Source organism: Amblyomma mixtum, chromosome 3, assembly GCF_055824585.1.
Source record: "Amblyomma mixtum isolate Tamu chromosome 3, ASM5582458v1, whole genome shotgun sequence".
NCBI lineage: Eukaryota > Metazoa > Arthropoda > Arachnida > Ixodida > Ixodidae > Amblyomma > Amblyomma mixtum.
In genome coordinates, this window is record NC_143014.1 from 76099429 (window position 1) to 76106860 (window position 7432).

Genomic DNA, 7432 nt, shown 5'->3' on the forward strand with positions numbered 1-7432 from the left:
CGCTATGCACCCTGGCCAATCCCCCTCCGTGGGTATGGGCCATTCAGCCCGAGGACATCATCATCATCATCATCACCGGTGCATCTAGCAGGGAAACCTGGGAGAGTGAATTTGTGGGCAGCGGAGCGAACTGTTCCGTTGCTGCAGCCCAGCTGGGTAGCCCCAAACGAGGCTAAATTCGGAACTGTCCTAGACGGACATAATTTTTCGGAAGGAATTTCCAGGAAAATTGTTCACCTATTCTGCCCTTACTTCCCTGTTTTCCTTTATAGGCAGGTGCCAGCTTCAAGCATTTTCTTTAGATGAAACACTCAAAATATTCCTTTCTCTTGTTTGATCACTTGAAGCATTTGCAGCATAAGTGGAATCCAGGTCTTTGCCTTTCGGGTCAATGCGAGGTGTCCCTGACCATTCTTAGGTGCAGAATTCCTCTCCAAAATTTTTATCTTCATAGGTTTTGGTGTTCTCCCTCAGCAAAGTGTTCATTCTGCAATGAACCGAAACTTTTGATAGTTTCTTGTTCTCCTGTCGCTGATTCGCCTCCCTCCGAAAGATTTTCCTGGAAATTCCTTCCCAAAAGTTATGTCCGCCTAGGACAGTTCCGAATTTACCCTCGTTTGGGGCTACCCAGCTGGGCTGCAGCAACGGAACAGTTCGCTCCGCTGCCCACAAATTCACTCTCCCAGGTTTCCCTGCTAGATGCACCGGTCTCGCTTCTATCCTTCCTTTTCTTCCTCGTCCTAAATTAAATCGTTGTTTTTTGTTTAGTAGGGTACCCTCGCTTCTTTTTTTTTTTTTTACAGTGATAGCCACTTGCGTCCGTTCCTGGGTTTTGCGTGGTAGTAATAGTGGTTGCAGTGGTAGTCGTAGCAATCGGCGTAATGGGTAGGCGTGTTGCCATGGTAACCACTCACTACTTATCACCGGAACCATCTATAGAGTGGTTACCGTGGAACGAGGTATGGCGACAGCGTAGGATTGCGTATGGGTGCTCTTCACTCGCCTTCCTTCTTATCTGCTGTCAACGTTCGCCTCCGAACGGTCCTTAAGTGTTACGGAAGGTTTGCTCATGTGATGATGGACTTCAAAGCTCGATAGCGAAAAGCGTGCCAAGTAGTGACTGCAGCACTTTGGAGCCGCATTGAGTTATGCAAGGCGTCTATGAACTGATTTAGTGCGCAGTCACCTTGTGGGGCCGGATTTTCGCATGGTTGGCTTCGGCTCGCACTATCGGCTGGCGCACCGGCTGTCGTCCGGCTCCTGTATTTATTTCCCGCAAACAGCAAGAAGAAATATTTCTTATGCAGATGCAGCCAACCAATTTTCACGCGAAGAAAGGCTGAGAAAATGTCACAGGTATATACAAGCGCCGCTTATATCAGTAGCTGGTGCTCTGGCACAAGCTACTGCTATAAAATCCGGCGCCACTTGATTGCATCCTGACTTCACGTTGTGCCCTGGTGGCAGCTGTTATCCCTACATCATGGGAAGCTTCCACAACCAAACTTTCCGAGACAAATAATTTTTTCCCCCTCTCTCCTCAGAAGCTGTATCACCATGCAGCAAAAAAGGTGCAGAAGGCCTCTCGTAAAATTAAGAAACTCTGAGTACACACAGTGGTGAGTTGTCATTTCTCTCGAAGCACGGCACAAAATTCGGAGCTTCTGACATTATTTCCACGTGATATGTCAAGCCACAAATTTTAACGGTTCCATTAGATCGCTTGCGGCCTTTGGCTAGTTAAACACAGCCCTCCATCGGCTTGGATAGAAGACGTGGAGAAAGAGAGCACCAGCCAAGAGCCACGCGCACTGGTGCCCTGGCAGCTCGAGCGTTCGCACGGCCGCCCAGGACTGCGCCGGTCAAGCCGCTTCCCCCGAAGGCTGCTTGGACACGGGATGCGGTTGTGCAGCGCCGTGCCTCCGTCCGGCACCCGCTGAAGCTCGTCGCAGACGTCGCTAGCGCCCAGGGGGACTTTCGACCTGAAGGGCTTGGCGAAGGCTGTGCACCCGCCCGAGGCTCTTCCCATACTGCGCTGCATCAGACCCCGGGCCCTTTCGTGGTTTCGACAACATCGCCAAAGCATCGCCCTAAAAGCACTCAAGTTGTCCGCGGAGCACCAAGCTATAGTATGCCTAGCGACGAGACCGAGCCAGCGAAGGAACCGTCGATGAAGCAGTCGACCCCTCTTCCTGAAGGAGACGACGGCAAACCGACCAATCAGCGAGCAGAGAAGAAAGCAAAGGCCTCCTCCGCAGACGCGGTCACTGATGCCACAGCGATCACGAGTCGCGCTAACACCGAGGTGAGCCCGTCTGAAGCGTCCCCACTGATAAAACAGGAGGGTGAGAACATCGGCGGCGCAGCATCTACAGCGAGGCCCACACTTCCCGAACAGACAGCCGCCAACAAGACGAAAGGCGCGCAACATCTGCCTAGCGGTGTGGACTGTGGGGGGTCCAAGGGTCACTCTCGGAGTGTGGCCACTCGCCGGAAGGGCCGCTCTCCGGTCGGGACTTCCGCAAACAGCAGCGAGGAGAAGCCCAAGGCCAGTAGGACTCGCCGCTCCAGGAGTGCCTCGTCAGCCAGCGGCCGCGAGACGAAGCGAGGTGCTCGCACCCGCCACCGATCGAGGAGCACCGCAGGTGGCAAAAGGAGCCGCGGAAGGAAGCGACACCGGTCGCACAGCAGCGCTGGAGGAAGGCGCCGTTCCAGGTCACACCGCCGAGCCGCCTCAACCTCCTCCGACAGCGGCTCTGCTTCCAGGCGCCATGGCCGGAGGCGCCGCCGGTCGGGAACTTCGCGCTCATCGAGCAGCCGTGCCCATGGCAAGCGGACGGGGAAGCGGCGAGGGCATTCGACGAGCGCATCCTCTGAAAGCAGCTCGGCGGGGAAGCCCCGCAAGAAAATTAGGCGCTCTGGGACCCGTGCAAGCACTCGCAGGAAGCGCGGGGCTGCCAAGAAGTAACAAAGAACCTAATGTGCCGCTCGCAGCGAATCAAGCAGCAAAATCGGGAATCAATTAGGTGGAGTGAACCAGCAGGAGTCCTGGAGAGCCAAGGAGAAGTACGACAGCCATGTTCTCATCTATAAGGCAAAATGGACCGTTTGACACAGAAGCATGCTATAACGGCCTCCACAGCTCGTGGAATCATCTAGAGTTCAATACGGGCAACCCGAGCATTTACCAACGAGAATGGCTACCAACAAGATTCTCCAGCTTCTGGGATCTCGGACGGCTGTTGGGCTACAAAACAATCAAAATTCGCCAGACGAAATTTCTAATTAAACCATGTCCTTGTGGCCGCAATGCATCTTTTTCTTCTTATCAAGCGTTCTGGCATGATTAACACGACTATTTTTCACCTCTTCCAGTTGTCGTCGCGAATTCGTGACATACGAACTACACGTAAATCTCAAACGTCTTAAGCCCAATCTTCACGGTTGGACACCTTAGCCTGAGATGTGACTACTAGGATGAAAACATGGCGCCGTCATTTATTTCGTGGACGAAGAGCTACAAATAGTTTTGCTTGCGATGCGCAAGGTTGCAAGGGTCAGCCGGTCTCCATCTGGACGAAGTGCGAAGCGCTACTTGGTGCAGGTAGACGCCATTTGAGAGGGCACACGGGAGCACGTGGCCTCCGCGCTTCGTGAAGAACTGTCGCCGAGAACGAAGAAAATTGGAGGCACCGGGGGCATGCGCGGAAAGAGCAGCCGTCCTTGCTTACTGGGCACGCGCCTTTTTTTATCGCCGGTTTTCGCCGCTTCTCGGCGACAGCGTCCGCGAAGTGCGGCGGCCACGCGCTGTTGTGTTCCCTCTCGTATTGCTTCTACCTGTGCGTGCAGCTGCTTGATCGCTTTATATTGCGAAGGCTCTTCTAGCCTACCCTCGCGATTTCGACGTCTCACGCGTAGAATATGAAGCCCCAGCGAGACTCGGTAAGGGAACGGGTGTGCATGGCAATGGACCAAGCAAAGCTCAATTTTGGGGATGGCCCTGCAGGCTAAGGATGGCAACGCATGATATGGCACACGAGGCATGTCCCAGATATGGTTTGGACCACCCGAAATCAGACGTTGGAATGACCTTGGTCGATTTAAAGACTTGTGAGGCACCGAGCAACTCTCAGTTTGGGGATGGCCCCGCAGGGTAAGGTCGGCAACGCATGGTATGGCACACAAGCCATGTCCTAAATATGGTTAGGACACGGAAAATTCGCCTTTGATTGACCTTGGCTGAATTAGACTGCCGGTGAACCTGTGTGTGCACGAGTGGAAGACAGGCTTGCCATAGTCTTAGATTGGAATGGGCCTACCTCCACAAATGAGGTTGGCCCACCCCCAAATATTTTAAAATTGAGTTGATCCACGTCCGGAACCGAACTGGGACAGCCTCGGAATAGGTTTGACCCACCCCAAAATATTTGGGTAGTCCACCGTGCTTTCGCACAATAATTCGTGCTGAGCAATGCTAAACCACCATTACCACCTTACTTTACCTCTTTACCTTTACCAGAGATGAACCAACTCGCCCAAGAAAGAGTTATAATGCTATACCGCCTGTCATTTTTTCACCTGGCCGAATGCAGCTGCTCAGATATACGCGCGAAGAAAATGTCAGGAAAAAAGTTTGTTTCTCGCCGCTTGTGATCTTTTTTCGGATTTTATCGATACCGCTACAATTCCACAGCAATTCCACTGGCAGAGTGATTCTTTTGAGCAGAAAATATGAGGAGCTTTACTTAGCTTTATGAACTATGGAGCAGGCCAGCTAAAGGAAGCCTATGAAGAATCGGGTGGACGAAGCATCAAGCTGCACGAGAAAGCACTCTGAGCGGAATTCAGCGATGTCAAATGAGTTAGTTTTGGAGGGCTGGGTGGTTTGTATTTGAAGAAAGAGGAAGATAAGAATTTCAGAGGTAGTCGTCGAGATAAAGTTCGTGTAGTGTAAGCGAAGGCAGATGCTCCATTGAAGCGGGCGAGTTCTTCCTCTACAAACAACCTGTATTCCGTCGGTGAATGCAGTCCTGTGGCTGTATTCAAGAGTGAGTCTCCAAGGGAAAACGGAGCAGGAACAGTAAAGTATGGAACAAAGTAGGCGAAGTGGTGCATCCATGTCACCCTTTCTTAACTACAGTCGGATGCAACTTTAGTCTGCCGTGAAGCTCTGTCCCCATTCAGGGGACGTGCGCGCCAGCCATGCCGAAGTGTGCCGTCGACGCCGCTCCCTGCAGCGGTCTGGAAATGCGTTGCAGCACCATCATCCGGAGCATGGAAATATCGCTCCGCCATCTCCGATAGATCATAGGCAAGCCACTGAAAGTCAATTGAGATGAAGCATCTTTTTTAGTCACTGCCGACAAAATAAAAACGGATCGGAAACCGAGTGGCGCAGTTGGAGGCAGCCTGCAGTTTATTTCATTTTATCATTGTGCAGCCCGTCGATGTGAGCGGCGGCCGCTCACCTTGGCGCGGTCAGCACCTGCGCTTCTTTCATCAAAATAAGATTGAGAGCGCTGCAGTTCGGCAGCGCAAGGTTGATTGTAAAACATTTTATTCGTCGGAAAGAGCTTGGTTCTAAGAGGTCGCGTTAAGTGGTCGAGAGTACAAAGCCCTCGACGACTTTGTCATCCCACTCTACGGCCAGAACTTGCGTTCTGGGGTCAGAGGTAGCCAGTATGGTCTTGCACCGCTCGAGAGAAGGTTCGGTTTGGTTTGGTTTATTAGGGTTTAACGTCCCGAAGCAACTCAGGCTATGAGGGACGCCGTAGTGAACGGCTCCGGAAATTTCGACCACCTGGGGTTCTTTAACGTGCATTGACATCGCACAACACATGGACCCCTAGAATTTCGCCTTCATCGAAATTCGTCCGCCGCGGCCGCGATGTAACCCGCGTCTTTCGGGTCAGCAGCCGAGCGCCGTAACCACTGAGCCACCGCGGCTGGTGCTCGAGAGAAGGATCGGTAACTAGGTCACCCGGAGGTGGCTCTATTTTGCAATCCCACAGGATGTGATCGTAGTTGGCTCGTTGGCCGAAGTGTTTACAGTTCGGGTTGTATTGGTCAGGATAAATGTGCGCGAGGAGTGAAGGGGTGCGATCGACCTCGTCTGTGGTCGAAATTCCCGGAGCCCTTCACTACGCGTCTCTCATAGCCTGAGTCGGTTTGGGACGTTAAACCCCATAAACCTAAACCAAACCATCGTCTGTAGACGACGCCACGTAACCTCTTGTTCTTTAGTCAGGCTTTTGTGCGAACGAAACTGCTAGGCGACGAATACATGTGCAGGTTCGGTAGCAGTGGAAAACTACAACGGCTACGGTAGTGTGAAACACGAACAATTCAACGAAAAGTTTTCCTCGCGGCGATTCTCCCGTTGCTTTTTGACTTTATGAGCACGCTGTTCGTCCTTTAGCACACGTTCATCAGGCCGCGGCTCCGGTCCGGCCAATGGCCAAGGCGGCAGCTAGGCCGGATACTTCCCTGTACGCATGCCAAACTCCACGTCCATCTTGCGACGACGTTCAGTTGGACAGCGAAGCCTGCCGACTCCGCGTTCCACCTCACGTATGTACCGCCGACAACACGCTTAACACGAACACTGGAGAGTGCGCCCTGCATATGTCAGAGCTGCTGAGCGCTGGGTTCGAGACCACGCTGCACGGTGTGTTTGCGGCGGTTGTCGACAACAGGTACCCTGCTTCCACCCGAACATTGTCTCAGAACCAGCGGCCGACGCCCAACGGCGCTAATGTTAGTGGAAGACACGCGCTTGAGCGTTCGTGTTAAGCTTGCTGCCTGCGGTACGGCTGGGTATTGCCGCTGCCGACGCTTCTCACGCTCACGTCGAGTCTCAGCTGCTCACTGCAGCTTATCCGACGGTCACGTGTTCGCCGTGGCGAAGGAATCGACGCCCCGCGCGGCCTCCGCTCTGAGTCGCAAAGACGACGAAACGGCTACGGGGGCGCTAGGAGCGCTCTGCTTGTCGTGGACTATCAGCCATTAATCAGCCACTGATCAGAGCGACACCATGCGGCAAGCAGTGGTGTGAAGAGACGCGCGCGCGGTTAGGGCGAAGGCATGGAGGAAGGAAAACTAAGGAGAGGCCCTTCGTATTCCCCATGGAGGAAGGAAAATAAGAGGAGAGGCCCTTTCCACACAGCACCCTGGGAGAAAAGTGTGGAGGAAATCACGTGGTTTTTTCTCGATTGGGAGGCCATCTTACTCCGGCAGCTTAGCAACGGCGTTGTAGTTGCTGTTTACAAACCGGGCGATAGCAGACGGCCGCGGCGTAGCATTTGAGGTGCGGCGTAGGCGTGCTTTCCTCAACTGCTCGAGTTTGTTTTTGATCGTGCTCACAGGCTGACGTTGGCGCCGTTCACTCATATCTCAGGTGGAATTCGCCGCAAAACTCTCGTTGTTGCGTGCA